Source organism: Nycticebus coucang, chromosome 11 (genome assembly GCF_027406575.1).
Source record: "Nycticebus coucang isolate mNycCou1 chromosome 11, mNycCou1.pri, whole genome shotgun sequence".
Lineage (NCBI taxonomy): Eukaryota > Metazoa > Chordata > Mammalia > Primates > Lorisidae > Nycticebus > Nycticebus coucang.
Genome location: NC_069790.1, coordinates 33189166 through 33209053, shown reverse-complemented (window position 1 = coordinate 33209053; position 19888 = coordinate 33189166). Strand labels below are relative to the sequence as shown.

Genomic DNA, 19888 nt, shown 5'->3' with positions numbered 1-19888 from the left:
ATTCTGAGGCTCAGATCATGTCCACAGTGATAAAATGGTTGATCCAAGAAACAGTTGATTTGATGGTTAGGTTGATCCAAGGATGGAGTCTTCTCATGCTGCCTTTACGATGATCAAGAAAAAGAAAATTGATTGCACAGTGCCCACTTACAGGCCAGGTAGGGCAGTGGGTATCTTACTATTGGCATGTGAGATGAGTTCATATGGCTCTTTCATTGTATTCTCTTGACAATAGTTACTATAAACTATTTTTTTCTCTGCTTACTAGAAAATGAAGGGAACAAGCAGATTGGTTAAGGAAGCATGAGGAGAAAACTTTTGTCACTAGCCTGTGCTCTTGTAAGTACTAATGTCAGCTCTCCTATATATTGAGCACTCGCTCCACACAGACAGGTTCACTCCTTTCCTCACAGGGCCTAAGTAAAGCACTTTATCTTCTGCAGGCAGCATTTGCTATACTCAGTGGCAAGAGGGAGGGGAACAGGAGCCTCCCAACCTTGGGTGGTATGCTTTAATCAAGTTCCAAAGATTTGATGATGTAATAGAACATTTGGAAGCCATGCAAGTTGTCCAGGATATTTGGACACTGCGTTATAAATTGTAACTCCAGAGCTTGAATGGTCCCTAGGGATTAAAATATGGCCAGGGCCCAGGATGGAGAATCTGGGATTATGCACAGAAGTAACCCTTGACAAATGTTCTAAGGAAGAAAGAAAAAGAAAAGAACGCAGAGCCACAATGAGCTCATACTTCAGCCTCTTCAGTTCCTTTGCATTGCCTGAAGCTTTAGTTCCCCCTTTGCAACTTTGCTCTTGTCCTACAGGAGGGGGACTGAGAGAACTCCCTTGGGCTTGTGGTTAGAATGTCAAGGTGTCTTTCTGAAGGGCAATGGCAGGAGCAAGAGAGGCAAGAACCAGACTAAGAATGAGCAATTGGTGAGGAAGTGGGAATTATGGGGAACTCACCAAGAAAGTGGCAAAAGACAGGCAGGAGAGAAATGGCACAGTAGTTTGATGACACAGTGAGGCACAGAACCATTCTCTGCCAAGAATATCTGGAGCCATTCTGGGTGCTGTTGAGAAATTAAGAATAAAACTCTGGCCTAGTGCAGTGACTCAGACCTGTAATCCTAGCACTCTGAGAGGCTGAGGTGGGTGGATTGCTTGAGCTCAGGAGTTCAAGACCAGCCTGAGTGAGAGTGAGACAACATCTCTACTAAACTAACCAGGTGTGGCAGGCATCTGTAGCCCTAACTATTTGGGAGGCTATGGTAGGAGGATCACTTGAGCCCAGGACTTTGAGGTTGCAGTGAGCTATGATTGCACCACTATATTCCACCTGGGGTGACAGAGGGAGACTCTATCTTCAAAAAAAGAAATAAAATAAATAAAAATAAAATTGAACCCTGACTGGGGGTGGAAACAGGCTTTCTCTGCTCAGGGCTCAGGTGCAAAGAGGAGAGGAAAGACAAGTTCTCAGGTTCCCAACAGATTTGGGAAAGACCTCAACAAATGTTAGCGCCAGTCAAAAGAAAATACAAGAAGAGCCTCTTGTTTTTTTCCTCGTGCTGGTCTCCAACTCCTGAACTCAGACAGTCCTCCCGCCTCAGCCTTCCAGGGTGCTAGGATTGATTACAGCTGTGACCCACCATCCCTGGACACCAAAAAAGGCATTTTAAACCTGCATCCATTACACTTGAAATATTTTATTAGTTCTGGATCCATAAAGGAAAATGGCATATTATGTGAGAGAATTAGAAAACCCTAGAAGTTTCTCCCTTTGAATTAAAAAAAACAATTTCTTTTTAGATATTCAAATTAATAAAAATTTCCTAGGGGAAAAAAAAAAAAGAAAATACAAGAAGAGCAAGTTTCTAAACCTTCTAGCTATTCAAGTACATAATACATTTTCTACCAAATAATAGATTTAATCACCCATAAAAATGTTATTTCTCACTCAATCACTTCTTTCCATGCTCCCATATTTATTAAGTGTTATCGGACCACGACCTGTGCCAGAGACTATTTCTAATAATATTCCTACATTCATAGGGTACATTCTTTTAAATTCATTTCTCATTTGATCCTCATTAAAACCTTTAAGGGAGGATAGGAAGGTCAGTTAGTTATGTTCATCATTTTACGAATGAGGAAACAAACTAAAGACAGCCTCAGGAAAGTGACTTCCTATGCCCAGAAATTTGAGTGCTCCCTACCCGCCCCTTCCTCTTCATAGCTCTGTCATAGTCATAATTATTTACTTCAAGTCTGTCTTTAGTGTCCAACTATCCCTCCAAGAGGGCAGACTGGAGTTTATTCCCTCCAGTCATCTCCAAGGGGGTCCCTTTTACCCCTGAGTCCTCACTGTTGAGACACATGATGGACAGGTGCTAGACGTGCTGATGGGAGTTCCTTGCACAAAGCTATTTTTTTCCTAAGAAATTACAACTTAAAGCTGTATGAATTAAGATCTTGAATTTTTCGCATTTCCCCTCACTATGTCATAGTGATCTCACCCAAACTTAATTTGGCAGCAGTTTTTTTTAAAGTAACTCATTTTATCAAATATTTCCAAATTATTCCACTTTATTTTTATAGAAATGATTCACTGCCTCTTCACATCCATACATCCGTAGCTCATCAGTCTTTTTTTTCCAAATCATAGCTGTGTACATTAATGCAATCATGGGGTACAATGTACTGGTTTTATGTACAATTTTAAATATTTTAATCAAATTGACAAACATAGCTTTTGTGGCATTTTCTTAAGAACTTCCCAGACATGTGAAATTTACTAAGTGTAGCTCATCAGTCTTAAATTCATTAAATTCAATTGTTATAATTTAATATAAATTAAACCAGTACAACTGCTAAAAAACAAGCCTAGGAATAACTACAACTGACTCTTGGCAAGTACGCTGCGTGACTGGTAGGAACAGAGGCACCTGGGCATATTAGAGCAGTATCTTTTAAACGATGTCACTACAGATCCATAGGAAGGCATTTCTTACTGCAGCCCAATATATGCGTGCAAACACTCATACACACAAACACACACATTCCCCTTAAACCAAAGTTCTAGAAAACATAGTTCACCCTTATGATATGTGATGCATGTTGATATTTTTCCTTTTATTTCACTTTCTTCTTTAATGTTTTACATTTTTTATAGAGATAGGGTCTTGCTACGTTGCACAGGCTGGTCTCAAACTCCTGGTCTCGAGGGATTATTCTCGTACCTAGGCCTCCCAAAGTGCTGGGATTACAGGCCTGAGCCACTGTGCCTGGCCTTTGATGTTTTTTTCTTTTTTTATTCTGTGCAAACTGTGGCGGCAAATCAAAAGCTAACCCTCCAGCAGTCCTAGTGCTCCCAACCTAGGATACATATCTTCTAAATTTTCATGACCCATTCATAGTTCTCATCACGCGCTTTGGAAGACATTACTAGAAAGTAACTTTTTATGAAGTGTTCAATTTGAGGTATAGTTCTCAGCTACCACGTTTTACAGAGGGGTTGGGGAGGGTCAGCTGACTTGCAAGCTGATTTAATGGAGGCAGGGTAAGAAAGTTTCTAGCATATATGCAAACATCATGTAAAAATATTAAGAGCTTTGCAGATGTGAGGGATGAGGCAGGCTTGGGTTTCTGATTGAGTAAGCCTCCCTGGTGATGGTTCCTAACCTCCATGGCAGGTCCCCTGGTGGCCTCAAATAACTAGGTATGAGATGGATTTCCACCCCCACAAGGCTGGAGAAAGCCAACCCAAACAGAAGTGGTGTGTTCTTCAGCAGCCGGTGGGGACACTGCGGTTGGGAGCACTAGGACTGCTGGACGGTTAGCTTTTGATTTGCTGCCACAGTTTGCACAGAGTGGTTCAGTCAGGAGGACACAGACGGCTATGCCCCCGTGCTGAGAGAACTGTCCACTCAGGCCAGGGCAACTTGCAGACTCTTCGCCTTTAAACTCATCAAGGCTGTGGAAATGATTATTTGACTGTTTTTATAGGAAAGCATGAAAGACTCCTCTGAGAGCTAAGATGAAACCTGAATTCAAATGGAAATATTAGAAAGGAGAAAAGATGATTCCGGGCCAGCACTGCACACCCAAACCAGACATGAGGCCAGCCTTTAGGGAATGAGGTCACTGATGGAGCTTGTTGGCATGAGAGGCAGCCCAACACCAAGGACTAAGAATTCCCCAAGAGGGCACTTCCTTCACCAAGCAGGGTCGGAAATGGAAGGAGAAACCGAGCCTAGAAATTCACACACACAGCTTCTGTGAAAAACTCTGCTGAGACCCTGAGAGACTGACACTGTATCAGTCTGTAGAGGGAGGACAATGCCCCACCGATTTGAAATCTCAGGAGGTTTTTATTAAGATTTTTAGGGCGTGGGTTTACAGATTGAAGAAGTATTAGTCACATGACTCAAACACATGGGTGGTCTCTTGATTATTAAAAAGGTCATCAGGGTGGAGGCACTAAATCATACAACAGTTCTCAAGGGTGAAACTAAGTAGGCAATGAGACAGAGACTGGCGAGTATTGGGTCAGCTACCAATGCTAATAATAGTAAACTTTGTAGGGTAACCACATTACAGGGGCCACCAACTTTTTAGCCAGAAGAATCTCCATCCCTTGCCCTGACTTAACCAATTCCACTTTTTAGACTTTTTCCCCTGCAAGTCCCCACCTCTAGGTATATCAATGTCTATAGAATTCAGGATTTTTTTGGCTTTTGAAAACAGCCAAAATGTTTTGCTGTTTGTTTATGCTATTAAGAATTCAAGGCTGCTCTGTGCTTTGAGTATATCTGGAGATAGCAGCTCAAGTGATATTTCTAGGACACTGTCTTTCTCCATGTTTTGACTTTGCCTTTCTCTATGTTGGTTTCATTCTCAAGAAGGATCATTAATGGGATGGCAAAAATAGCCACCAGCAGGGCCAGTCTTACATTGTATCAGTTTAGTTCAGTCATCCTCCAGGACAGCATTAGTATTTCTGGTAGCATTAGCAGAAGTCATTGGTTTCACGTAGAACACATACACACCAACTATCATTGTGGCCAAGTGTCTTAGTCTGCCCAGTCTGCTACAACAAAATATGTTAGACTGGGTAATTTATAAGCAACATAAATTTATTGCTCATAGTTCTGAAGGCTGGGAAGTCCAAGATCAGCGGATTCAGTGCAGGCAGGTGAGTCACACTAGGACATTATGAGCTGAGAATAAGGTAGGGAGTTGTTCCTGAGAGAAAGGGAAAGGTCCTGCTCATATGAAATGGATATGCATGGCAGACAGGCTAAAATGGTAGACACTTACCATAGTCGGATGCCATTTGTATCCCCATTTTCTGGTGGAGGAAGTTGAAACTTAACAAGATTAAATAGTAAGCCCCAGATCATACAATAGTAGGCCCTAAATTCAAACACAATTCTGATTATAAAAGACATTTGATATTTACTGTGATCAGTTGCCAGCTAGACATTCCTGTTAATAATCTAATAATCTGGAATGCATGACGAAAATGTTGCATGCACTTTTGAATACTTAAAGCAAAATAATAAGATCTACAGTATTTCTCAATATTATTTGTAAATATTGATGAATACAATTACTATGATATAATAGGAGCCTCCAAGCTATCTAAATCTTTCTACAAATAAAAAAAGCCACAATGAATATTTTTTAAGTTCCTGATCTCATTTAGAAAAATTAAATGGTGGAAATGAGTTAATTGATAAATACAAATTCCTTTTTAGAAAGGACACAGATTTAATATAAAATAATTGCTTCCTTATGACTGATTTATCTTAAGCCTGACTGCATTTAAATTATATCTTGTCCTTATTCAGACCTTCTCTAGGGAAATAAATGAACCTTTCATTCTGGAAAAAGAATGGAGAAAGGCCTATGAGGAGACAAAGAAGAAATAGTTTGTTTCTGAAAGATAGATGGAGATCCCTTACTCTTCCTCATAGTTTGCAAGGAAGATGTACATATCCCAGTGCAATAAATCGTGAGTCACTTTTAAAGCAGTTCCTTCTAATATAGATATATTAGGAATGGCTTCCCCCACTACTCAGAGCCACAAGATCACTATCTTGCCCATCCAGAGCCTCCTTTCAGAGTCTGGAGCACAATCTTTTCCTTCCAGCCTGTGGAGACAGACTATTTCTATTGCAATCTGTTAAGCCAGGGTGCTGCTTGCCTAGTTCCTACAACCCCACTCTCATGCTACATGTTTCCTTTAAAGTAAAAAATGTGACATTCTAGACCTTCAGCAGTGATAGCATGGATCCTTCTCCCCAGGAAAAGGGAAAGCAAATACTAAGACAATCACTCACATCCTTCATGATTTTGTTTTTTTTTTTTTTAGAGAAAGAGTCTCACTTTGTCACCCTCAGTAGAGTGCTGTGGCATCACAGCTCACAGCAACCTGGGCTTAGGCAATTCTCTTGCCTCAGCCTCCTGAGTAGCTGGGACTACAGACACCCGCCACAACACCTGGCTATTTTTTTGTTGCTGTTTGGCTGTGGCTGGGTTCTAACCCGTCACCCTCAGTATATGGGGCCGGTGCCCTACTGAGCCATAGGCGCCCACATCCTTCATGATTGAAGAGCACCAACTGAGGCAAAAAAAGACGGGGAAGATTGATCTCACAATGAGAATCATCATCTCCCCAATGATGGAGTGAGGAAGGAGCAAGATGTCTCAATTATTACACTTCCTTGCCTGAACAGTCCAAATTTACTGGATAACTGCCAATGCCCCCTATTGTGTGTATAGACCTAGACAAGTTTCTATTTTTAATTATATTGGCTCAATTGTCTCATAAAATTATATGGTATAAAACAGGAGAAAGGCTCAACTACAACTTGGACTTTACCTAACAAACACAAACAATGTACCCTTGCTATGTTATGTACCTAGTCATATTTACCCTTATATTAATCTGAACTTTATTTTTTTTCCAAGCCAAAGTGTATCCAGCTTTATTAAAGATACTTTTCATAAATAATCATTATATTTCAGGCAGGACACAGAAAGATAATCATTAACAGTACACAACAACATTCAAACTCCCTTCTTCAATGGTCTACTAAAAATCAGAAAGCCACTATAAAACCCAGTGAAATCTTCATTTGATGCTTTGAACAGAGAAGTTCAGAGAAGGGTTGATATTTCACATTTAGCATGTTGTTTAACAACTTTTCACAAGCCAACCCTGACTTTCAGGAAATGAAATGAAAATGGCAGAATTTATCTGAAGATCCAGCAATCTGTAAATGGAACCACTGCTCTTTTGAGGGCTGCCATCTCAGTGGTGTTATTGGAAAAGTCCAGATTTCTTGACATACAATTATTGGAGGTCAGATCCCAAGAGGTGACTGGATTTAAGGGAGTTAAGATTAGGCAGAAGGCAGAGAGCGAATAGGACATAAAAACAAATTAGTTTTTTCATACCACAAAGCATTTGTGCCAAGGTGGCTGTGTGTCAACATCAGGGAATCCCTCCTCTTGGCAGCCAAGAGGAAGTCGCTCAAAACTAGAGGAAAAAGACATTTTCCTTCATATCAATCTAGCTTTGGAGACATTCTGTTTGTGACATATGCCCCTTCCCCCCCAAACAATGAAGTGTTCTGTATGCTAACAACATAGCTTAAAAAAAAAAAAAAAAAAGTAAAGGTTCAGCGCCTATAGCTCAAGTGGCTAAGGTGCCAGCCACAAATACCAGAGACGGTGGGTTCAAATCCAGCCCAGGCCTGCCAAACAACAATGATAACTACAACCAAAAAAAAAAAAAAAAATAGCCAGGCATTGTGGCGGGTGCCTGCAGTCCCAGCTACTTGGGAGGCTGAGGCAAGAGAATTGCTTGAGCCCAGGAGTTAGAGGTTGCTGTGAGCTGTGTTGCCACAGCACTATCCCCAGGGTGACAGCTTGAGGCTCTGTTTCAAAAAAAAAAGTAAAACAAAATTCTGCATTTTTATAAAACTTGATAAAAAAAAATAGTATTTCAAACTGTACAGTCACCAGAAGTCCGCAGTTATCACAAAAATGCACACACTTCACTTGGCGTCTCCAGCACCTGCAGCTTTCTGTGCCCGGTCTGTGTTGGCATCTCCATTTTATGCAGGGTTATTCCCTCCTTGCCAGTGTCAGCTTTTCCCTTTTTCCCTTTGGGGACCTTCTCTCCCTTCCTTGCAGGGGCCTTTTTAGTCTTGGGCTCTGGCTTTGGACGAGCAGGTTTAGCAGATAACCTTGCAGATCTTTCTCTGGGGTTCATCCTTTGCCTTCACTTTATCTCCCTTAGCATCCCCCTCAGCCTTTCTCTTGGGCATGGTGGCAGTGGTGGTGGGATGTAGGCGCTGATCGTGGGGATGCAGCAAAACTCAGGCTTTAGTTGGTCCAGGGGTTGCTCTTGCCTCTTCTTCCTCCTTAACCTGAACTTTAAAAGAAAATTAAATTCCAAATGTTAAAAATAACAAAATTGGACCAGATATGCTAGGTTAAGAAGTTATTGGGTAGAATTCCTTTCCTTCCATTTGTGATTAGGTTTTCAAATGTGCAATTCAGGAGTAGGTATCAGTGGGACACTTGAAATCAGCCAGGCAAGTAGTCATTGTAACCAACATGTATTCATCAGTGACCTTGACCAAAGCAATTTCCACTGAGTGGCAGAGTGAAACCCTGATTGAAGTGAATTCAGAAGAGAATGGACTACTCTTTCAAGATGTTCTGCTATAATTGGAGTAGATAAGTCTGGCCATCTCATAGAGTGATGTGAGATCAAGAAGGGGATCTGTTTTGTTTTACAATTGGAGAGATTACAGTAGGTTGTGTGGTAATGGGCAATAATCCAGGACAGAGAGAAGTGCTGGTGCTTGAGTAGAAAGAGGAGACAATTGCTAAACATTACCTTTGAATAGAAGAGAATAGGTAATATCTACTGCACAAGTGAAGGGATCTACCATGAAGTTCACTTACCCTGACCAGAGGGCGTGTGGTTCCCACATAGGTAGGGAAAGATATGATGGAAAGGCCTATGAATGTTCTCTTCATTTTCTTTGATTTTATTTGTGGATGAAATGAAGATGAGAGAAGAGGTATTGGAATTTAAGGAGGGAGGAAAAGATAACATAGTTATCTAGGTTGAATGGCAGAATGACCTAGAAAAACAACCCAAAGAAGATTTTATCTGAATGGCAAAGTGATAAACTTAAACTTGGCCCCACAGACTCTGCCTGTCAGTGTAGGCTTTGAATTCTGATTGGAATTGTCACATGGTGATGAAATAATGCACAGTGGGGCAAAGTCTAGAGGTGATGGATCTAATCTTATGGTCTTTCAAATATTCAACAGTCTATAAAACAAAAATATTCTTATTTAAATAAAGTATAGGCAGTCTCCCTAGATAAGGATAGACTTGAAATTAGAACTGTTCAAAGATGCATTAAAAAAACTTTTCAAGGCTTAAGGAAAAACTATTGCAAGTTGAGAAGCTAAGAGATTATGCAGATTCCAGAGTCAGAGACATAATCTCAATCAGAATATTTTTAAATGCTGGGGAACAAAACCCATAAAGAATATTTTTACAGTATAATTGGGGAAGTGCGGAAGACATTAATATTTAAAGAGCCATTTATAAATAAATTTTGAACAGAGTTTTTTGACCTGACTGCCACATTCCCCTAGGAGATGTCCACAACTTTCTGAATTTGTACACCAAATAGCATGTGCCTATTTCTAAAAACAAACAGATTAACTTGTATTGAATTCTAAAAATAGACTACGATTCCAAAAGCCTTAAGTGTTATTTTCTACAAAAAAGAAAATGACCTATATCAGAAAAGTTGTGATGCAGGAAGAATATTTTAGTAAACTTCTGAAACAAAAATTTAGAAATGTCTTGGAATAATAGAAGACACAATGGACCAGGAAGCAAGAATTTGTATTCCACTTGACTTATTAGATTAAACATAAGATGTTTAATAAGGAAAAATATCCTCATTTCTCAGAGCATTAGATTCTGCCTCCATGAGAGAATGGTGTTGGCACATGTGTTTGCTAAGATTCTTTGGTAAGATTTTCTGAACATGTACCACACTGAATAATTTTTGCTCATAAGAATGAGAGGGACTGGGCACCTGTGGCTCAATGCAGTAGGGCACTGGCCTACTGGTTCGAACTGGCAGGTTCGAACCCAGCCCCGGCCAAAAACTTTATCTAAAATAAAGCTTTGGAAGGGCCATGTGGCTCTTCCTGGATACTCTTTTCCTTCTTCCATGTATTCACAATCAAAAAATGTATTAAATAAAGAGAAATTACAAGTTGTTATTTAGATGATGCTTTGACTTGGTTAGTAATACTAAGTAACAAGGAAGACACATTATCCTTCAGGTGCTTGCCAAGAATGGATTTCTAAATATTTATGTCTGACATGGTGTCTTATCCCATTTTCTGTTGCTATATATAAGAATACCTGAGACTGGGAAATTTACTATTCCTTATAGTTCTGGAGGCTGGGAAGTTCAAAATCAGGCATCCACACCTGGTTAGCTCCTGGTAGGGCCTTATGCTGTATCATAACATAGTAGAAGGCTTTATATAGTGAGAGGGGCACACAAGACACAGCAAAACTGGCTTTTATGACAGACCCACTCTTGTGGTAACTAACCAGCTTCTGTGATAACCCATTAACCTGTCAATCAATGACTGAATTTGCCTATATATGAGAGAAGAACCCTCGTGATGCAATTACCTCTTAAAGGCTCCACATCCTAAGACTGTTACGTTGGGGATTAAGTTTCAAAATGAATTTCAGAGGAGGCAAACATTCAAACCATCTCACATGGCAAAATGGGAGAAGAGTTACATAATCTCAAGACTAAGGTGAAGTGACTATGACTAAGAGTATCTCCATGTGAGAAACATTTGAGTTTCTCCTGATCTTAAGGCTTTTCCACAATAATGTATATTATAGCAACTTCCATGACAGATCATTGACTGTGATGATGGTGGGGAATTGCTATAAATTTTCTGCTGATTTATCTGTTCCTATCATCTTACAGTGCTCATACCTCATTTGCTATGAAAACCATCCTCCAATAGCCCTCAATGATCCTTGCCTTCTTGTATTCATTCTGGTATAGGCTCCTCCCACAATGAATCAGGTTTTGTGTGACTGAGAAAATATAGCAGAAGATATGTCTTCTTGTCTAGTTAATAAAAGGTATTTCAATTTTCTGTTTGATCTGTTGGGTCGCTGACACTGAAGGAAGCCACTTGCCATCTTGTAAGGATATGCATGCCTGTGTAGGAACTAAGATCTCCTTCCAACACCCAGCACCAACTTACCCATGATGTTAATAAGCCACAGTGGAAGCAGATCCTCAGATGACTGTAGTCCCAGCTGACCTCTCAACTGACAGCAGTCATGAGAGACTCCAAGCCAAAGGCTTATCTGCTACCAAATCCTGGCCAATAGAAACTATGTGTCTAAAAAATATACATTGCATGTTAAAACCACTAAATTTAAGGGTAATTTGTTATACAGTAATAGATAAGTAAAACAGTCACTTTGCTTTTCTTAGATTCTACAACACATGACATTTGTGATGAACAAAGAAATTGAAACACAACAGTTTTTAGTAGAGAAACTTGTTGGTATTTCTGAGTGACAATTTTTATTCTAGCTCAAGCTATAGTAGTGTGTGGTCTTATGTTCATGAATAAACAATGCTAATCTAGGCCATCCTCAAAACTTCCCATAATGTGTAGTGAAAATAATATTTCTGAGATACCAAGCCAATGTTTATAGCTTTTGAGAATTCCTAATTTCTAGTTGCCTCACAACCACGTTCTGCCCTAATTAAAACAAAAGAATCAATTACCTCGTGGAAAACATAGAAGCATTAAAGAACTGGCAAGTTATTGTTCAACTTGGAATTTTAAAAAGCATTTTTGACTTACATGACAATCTGTTTCAGTTTACATGATAATTGCTTGGTGTGTGTTTAAATGGCATGGTTCTTGGTTGCAGACAGCAGAACCTGATTTTCTAAGAGGAAAATCAATTTATAGGGAGGATATCAGAGAGCTAATAATACCCAGAGGCAGACCAACGAACCAGGATCCAGAAGACAGCTAAGCACCTGAGTTAGATAGGAGCTTTGCCTCTGTCCACATCCTGCTGGCCAGGGTTCTACAAGAGAAAATGGAACATCTGATCTCTCACCTCTCACCAACTCAATGGTGGAAACTTCAAGAAGGGGGAAGGAGACTCTGATGCTGAGCATAGGCAAAAAAATAAATAAAAGTTACTAGATTCATGTTTTGTTTTCATAGGACCCAGACTTTGTCTTAGAAAGAGTAAAGAATTTTTTCATGAATGGATTAACAAACTGGTATATGTATACCATGGAATATTATGCAGCCATAAAAAGATGGAGACTTTACGTTTTTATGTTTGCATGGATGGAGCTGGAACATATTCTTCTTAGTAAGTATCTCAAGAATGGAATAAAAAGTATCCAATGTACTCAGTACTATTATGAAACCAATATATAACCACCCACACTTTCATACGAGTGATAAAACAAAACTATAGCCCAGAATGAAGGAGGAAAAAGGAGGGGAGGGGAGGGGGGAGGCTGGGTGGAGGGAAGGTAATCCATGGGACCTCACCTGTGGCACATATTGCAAGGGTACATGTCAAGTCTATTATGAGTAGAATATAAATGTCTTAACACAACAATTAAGTAAGTGAGGTGAAGGCTACATTAACCAGTTTGATGTAAGCATTCCAAATTGTATATAAAATCAGCACATTGTACCTCATAAATGCAGTAATGTATACAGTTATGATTTAATTAAAAAAAAAAAAGAATTTTTCCCTAACTCCCAAAGCTGGACTTTTACATATCAAAAGCCAAGCTGGTGGGATCTGATCAGGTTAGTTTGATGATGCAAGGACAGTTCCTGTCAGGTAAGGACAATGGGAGAGCTCATTGTGCTGTAGGGTTTGGGGAGGGGAAGCCACTGAGAAAAGAAGGGTAGAAAATCAGATTAGTGTTTTCTCTACTCCCTCACTTAAATGGAAACAGACATTTCTGAAGGAGGCGCCTAAGATTGGGCCAATGTTTACTACATCACTGGCATGGTATTTATGGGATGTTCCCCAGTGGGAACATCAATGCTGGCTGATGATGCTGGCTGTCAAGCTCTCTTGGGAAGAGGGTCACCCACAGATAGGAGGTGTGTAGAACAGGCTCCACAGCAGACTCCACCAGCTAGCTTCTCTGTGGCAACAACTAGCAGCCCTTGGGATGGGTAGGGTGGAGAGGAACCCTCATGCCATGAGCATCTGATCACAGGTTGATACACCAGCCTCAGCCGTTCAGTGACAGATGCAGCAAACAGACCAGGAGAACATACGATGCAGATTAACACACAGCTTCCCTTATAACTGACCAAGATGCCTCTGTGTGAACAGGGAGGTGGATAAATCTCTTGAGAGGAGGAAATAATTACCTCCTCTCAAGGAGGCTATTTTACACAAAAGAGACTGATGTAACTTGAACTGAGATGACCTGAGTATTTTCCACCATTGCAGGACTGAGGCCTTCATAAGTAAGTAAGCCTTTTGATAGAAGGCACCCCTACATGACATCCTTGGTCACTGCCCCAACTCCCACCTCTGAGATGGTCTGAGCTTCTACTCCTTTTCTGCAACCTCCCATAGCTCTCACCCCCACCCCAAATCTTCCCAGTGGAAACTGGAGGAGGAAAATGGCGTTGTAAAGAGATCATACTTTGGAGGCTACTGCAAAGGTCTAGTTGAGATACATCACTCAAATTCATGACCTCATCCAAGGAAATGGCCAAAGAGCAACTAAATAACAAATGTGACCGAGTCTTCACAATAGCTATCAGGGTCTGTGCAGCAACCTCAGAAGCCAAGCCCTAATCCCTGCTGTTCATTTGCTGGGCAGCCCTGGGTGAGCCCCTCCACACACTCAGCCTCTGGTTCTTCATTTTTATGAGGATGGAGGTGAGAGGGGTGGGAGTGAGTGAAGGATTTTGTTCCTTTTTATTTGCTTGTTTTGTTTGTTGTGTTTTTGATCTAGGAATGGGGAGATGGGGAGGCGATGAAACAAGATTAGAGTCTCACAAATGATTATGGAGTCATAACATTCTTTATGTTACAGCGTTTTCTCATGGACATGCTGTAGCTCCTAGAGAATTCTTTGCTTCGAATCTACACCTCAACCATTTTATAAACATAACCTGAAAAGTGTTCCGTATATAGACCAAAGGCAAGAAAGCACCCCCCCAAAACCACAGTGGCTAGTGTCCTTCACAAGGGGGTCAATGAGGGAACACTTTTGTTCTAAGCTTAATTAACAAAAACCATTACCAATAGAAATGGGTGAAGATTACTTTCTAATGTCTAGTCTCCAAGTAGCTGGTCTAACAATCTAACCTAGCAGGTTCCTCACCTGCCAGCTCTTTCTGCACCATGAAATTTAGCAGCTGTATCAATGGCTACTCAAGCGCTCATATCACAGCTGAGTGCAAACAAGATCAAAGGCTGTCTGAATTTTCTAAGGAAATAAAGACTAATAAAAATCATATGACGTGTTCAAACTAAAAAAAAGGTAGAGGTAGGGAGAAGAAGGAGCAAACAAAATATTTCATTTTATAACCAAACACAACCATGTAGGAAAATATTTTTGCTATCTCAGTGGCCAGATTTAGTACCGTGGTGTCTGTTTTAACTTTTTTTACTGGTTCTCCCAAAGGTAGTTTTATTTTGCTGAAAAGGCAAAGAAAGGGGTTAGAAAAATTAGCATTAATTAAAGTTTATTTCCCTTGGCCACTGGCCACGAAGTTCAAATAAAGTGCAGCCTTTAGCCTACTCCCCTCACAAGCAAAATACAGACTGCATGGCTTAATTCATGTCTATGTTATTTTTCTGACATGAGAAAGGAAAAAAGGGAGGATAAGGTTAGAAAAAGTAAAAGGGTGAATAAGAAATATGTCTTCTGTTTGGATTCCTTTAATTTTATGCTTTAGGGAAAAGCGGGCAGAGAAGAAGAAGGATATAAGAGTGTTTCAATTATCTAAAAATATGTGCAGGTATTATTAATAAAAAATATCAATTTCAGTGAACAAAAGCGCCATTCTTCCAGGTCAAAATCCTTGACATTACCTTTTACTCCTGCCTCCCATCTTTCATCCCCCTAGTCGGCTCTTGAAATGGACCTTGACCCAACTACTTCTCAAGTCCTCCACCACTATCTTCCCAGTACAAACCACTATCATCTCTTGTGAGGAATATTTAAATAGCCTCCCAAACTGGGCTCCTTGACACCCATATGAGTTCATCTCCCACAGTTCTCCCTTGCTCATTCTGTTCCAGCTGTGAGTGGAGCTGTTCCTTAAACATGCTAGACCTTCTCTCACTTCAGGGTCCTAGCATTTGATGTTCTGTCTGCCCAGGACACTGTTTCCCTGGATATACTTCATGACTCACCCTTCCATTATCCTTTCATGTCTCTACTGAATACCTAAATTTACCAGATGTCCTTCCAGATCACTCTACATAAAATGGCAAACCTCTGTCTAGTATTTTATGGCTCCCTGACCCATTTTTATTTATTTTTCTCCCTAGCAAATACCATTACCCTCTATACATTTATTTGCTTACTTATAGTTGGTATCCTCCCAATGAAATTTTTATCACTCATTGTCAAAATTTCTCCCATCATAATTTAATATGCTCTTTAAAGTACTATTTTGCTCATTGCTCTATTCCCTATGCTTCATGGTGCCTGATATGTGTAGTTAATGCTCAGTAAACATCAGTTGAATAAATAGATGAATTAATGAATAAATGAATAAACAAAATTAATACATATGAAAGAAAGGGAAAGAAAGGAGGGAAAAATAAAGTCAGGAAGAGACAAAGAAGGAACATCTCTCTAAGATCATAGTACAGATGAATATTTTGCACTTTTCTCAATTTTCCTCATTATATAAAATACAGATGTGTTACTCTTCTAATTAAAAATGGATGAAATTTATCTTAAAATGACTTTTGGCAAATTTAAGGTTGAGCTAAGATTTGAGAACAGAAAATGAAAGTGTACATTTTTATTTTTTTAAATCATTGTCTTGGCTTGACACCTGTGGCAAGCTGGGGGCCGGCTACATACACTGGGGCTGGCAGGTTCATACCTGGTCTGGGCCTGCTAAACAATGACAACTATAATGGAAAAATAGCCAGGCGTTGTGGTGGGCATCTGTAGTCCCAGCTACTTGGGAGGCTGAGATAAGAGAATCACTTAAGCCCAAGAGTTTGAGGTTGCTGTGAGCTGTGATGCCACGGCCCTCTACCAAGGGTGACATAGTGAGACTCTGTCTCATAAATAAATTAATTAATTAATCAATAAAATAAAATGAAATCAGTGCCTCACAGTTTTAGGAGGACAAATCAAATAGTAGGGAAGGTCCTTGGGATGAATTGTCTCACTGGCACTATTAGACACACATAGGCTCCTCTGCACCTCGTACCATCCCCTCATCATCAGCATTGTCTCTTCTGTAAAGCTCTCCTGCCATCCTTCTTCTGATGTCCACAATCAGATACCTAGTGGTCATTTTTACCCCTTGCTCACTTTCACATCTAAAGTCAATCAGATACTCTCAAATTTTCTTCCTACATTTCTTTCTAATCTGTCTTTTCTGGCCCACTCATAGTCATTGCCTCAGAAATCATTTTTCCTCTAGATTTCCACTTCCTAATTCCATTCTCTGTACCTAATCCCTCCTTCTCAGGCAGCCTCTCCACCACTGCTGGAGTGGTCTTTTCCCTTTTTTCTTCCTTCCTTCCCTCTTTTCCTGCCTTACTCTCTCTGTCTTTTTTCCTTTCTCTTTTCTCTCTCTCTCTCTTTTCTTTCAACAGGGTCTCATTCTGTTGCTCAGGCTGGAGAGCAGTGGAGTCAACATAGCTCATTATACCCTCAACCTCCTGGACCCAAGCAATCTATAAAAACTCCACCATTTCTGGCTAATTTTTTTGGTAGAGATAGGGTCTCATTTTGTTGCTCAAAATCATCTAGAACTGCTTTGAAGGAATCCTCTCAGCATCCCAAAGTGCTGGGGCTACAAGCATGAGCCATTGCACCTGGTCATAGAGTGGTTTTTTAATAAGCACATATAATTATCTCATTTTTCTACACATTCAACATTTCCCAGGTTAGCATTTGGCACCTTTCATGCCCAAATCTTCCTATCCCTCCATCTTCCTCTTTCTCCATCGAGGATCATTCCAGCCCACCCCAACTTCAAGCCCCTCAGCCATCCATACCTTCTTGTCTGCTTGAAATGTCAGTCCTTTCCATTCTTGGCTGGGGATTGGGCACCTACTCTTTAAAAGCCAGCTCTCTTGCCACTTCCTCTGGAAGGTTCCCCTTGGCACCAATTGATTTAAATGCTTCCTCCTGGGTTCTTAGAAGAACATGGACTGAGGTTTAGTCGTTGGAAACTCAATAGTGGACTGTTAGCTCCTAAGGAAAGGGCCCATGTCTTAACACTGAATTTTCATTGTAGCACTTCACTCAGCATTTAACATCTAGTAGAAATTTAATAAATCCTTGTAAGGAGAAAGGGACAGAGGAGAGAGGGAACCCAGTTATGTAATTAGATAGATTAGTGCTATAAATATGTTGAAGGGAAGTACATAAGGTCTTTGGATGTGTCCACTAAATTTCTGTGGATGTTTGAAAACCTTGCAGCCGAGATAGCTGAAATGAACAGCATGTGGTGGTCATAGCAGACAATCCTTGGAGACTCCATTCCTGCATGAGCCACTTAGAAGCTACCTGACCCCCAGCATGTTACTTACCTGATATGAGCCTCAGTTTCCTCATCTATTAGGAGAGAATGACCTTGTCTCCCCACTGAGCTGGTGTGAGGTTAAATAGGAGAATTCATTTCAAGGGGTCAGCAACGTGCCTGAAAGCAGTAAATGGCCCATAAATGTCATGAATGATGATGATTATGATAATCACCAAAGTATTTTGAACAGAATAGTAAGAGGAGGTCCAATAATAATATTATAATTATTATAATATTATAATAAAAGTTCCCAATATATCAAACAAGAATGGCAATCAAGGGTATTTCAAAGGCCAGCCCCTAATTTAGCATTAATGTTTAAAGACTTGGGGAGACAGACCAGCTGCTGTTGACAGCACATAAGCCAGTGTCACAGGGCAAGGCAGGGGATGCTCAAATTTCTCACGATTTAACACAATTTAACAGCAGTTTCAAACTGTGTATTCAAAATTCTGCCCCAGGATGGCAATGTACGTGATACGGGAAATAAAGTGTTCCCTGATCAAGTGATTGAGTAGAATCACAAGATATCATAAACCAAGGTCAACAGTGATGTTCACTGCAAGACTTCTCTGGGGTAGGCTAAGAAGGGGATGGTAGGATTCACCCAGTATTTTTAAGATTAATGTCCTGTAGGTTTTTGTTTGTTTGTTTGTTTAGATTGTTTCTTGGGACTCTTCAAAATGCTTCACTTCAAGGAAAGCTCAAGGGTATAGCATCTATAATCCCAGGTTAACTGGGAAGGAAGTGAGGGAAGGAAGGAAGAGGAAAAACAAAAAAACCATGCAATCGGAGGGTGGAGCAAGATAGCAGACTAGAAGGATCATTCAGCTGAGCTCTCCTAGAATAACTGTTGAAAAAGAAAGAACCCAGCCATACCTGGCACTGGGACTTTAACCAGAGTCATAGCTCAGGGAGCACAGGGAGGAGGTGCTGAGCTGGATACAGTATATGAACCAGAGCAGTGGAACTTTGATGAATTAGGCAAGTGATTGTGACTGGCTGGGATCGGCTGGCCCCCCACAGAGGTCTGAGGTGGGAAGAAGCCTTTTCAGAGTTTTCAGTTGTTGGGAGATGCTGCACATTTAATAGAAAACTTGGAAGAGTGGGCAGACTCAAATAGTATTCAGAAAATCAGATTTGAATGCTGGTTGGAGTGGATTTGCCATGAGTTTAGTGGCTGGCAAGGCAGCCATTCTGAGAAAGTCTTGGCAGTCAGGGGGCTGCCATTGTGGGAAGGCTATGAGAAGGTATTGGCAGGGGCCTAAAGCATGTTATCTTAATTCTGCATGCTGGGATCAGAACTTCACTCTTAGGACAGGCTGAGGGACTCCTGCACCACATGGGAACTAGAGTCAGCGGACACTGCAAAACCTGCCCCTCAAGGATTTGTGTGAACTTTAAGATGCCAACCCTGCAGTGTCTGAATGCTGAAGAAACAATTATGTGATCACCGAAAGCAACTAAGGTTGGAATAAGGACCATAGAGGTTTCTGGCTGTGCTCTCTGTCTCCTAAAAAAAAACCACAGTACAACCTAGCATTCTGGCAATATATTGTAAAATATTGCCATTAAGAGCAAGAACTTCTGTTTATTTGGCCACCAGGAAAACTTTGGCTTTGTTCAGGTTGAGGCTACTTCAAGACCTAAGTTCTGAGACAAGGTAATTTGAAGCAAAGGAGGCAATGAGAAAGAAAAAGGAGGACACCCCATGATCACATTAATGTACACAGTTATGATTTAATAAAAAAATAAATAAATAAAAGGAGGACAAGGAGATGAACAAGAAAAAAAGAACACATGAGGAGGAACCAACAGAAAAATCTAGGCAACATGAAAAACCAAAACTGGGGAACTCTCCCAAGGGCCTATGAGGCATCTACTGCAGAAGACTCCTAAAGAAATAATGAATTTGACAGAAAGGGAATTTAAAATATGGATAGTACAATAAAAAAAATGGATGTGAAAATGGAAAGACAGAATCAAAA

General features: G+C 40.4%; 1 long non-coding RNA gene across 1 annotated transcript; it reads right to left on the bottom strand.

Annotated features, from left to right (window-relative positions):
* Positions 1-7006: 7006 nt before the first annotated feature.
* On the bottom strand, positions 7007-17987 carry LOC128560356 (uncharacterized). The gene is made up of 3 exons (XR_008372938.1): positions 17908-17987; positions 11355-11495; positions 7007-8445 (listed from the first exon to the last, which is right to left on the bottom strand). It is a non-coding gene; the product is annotated as an uncharacterized LOC128560356 (long non-coding RNA).
* Positions 17988-19888: the final 1901 nt, after the last annotated feature.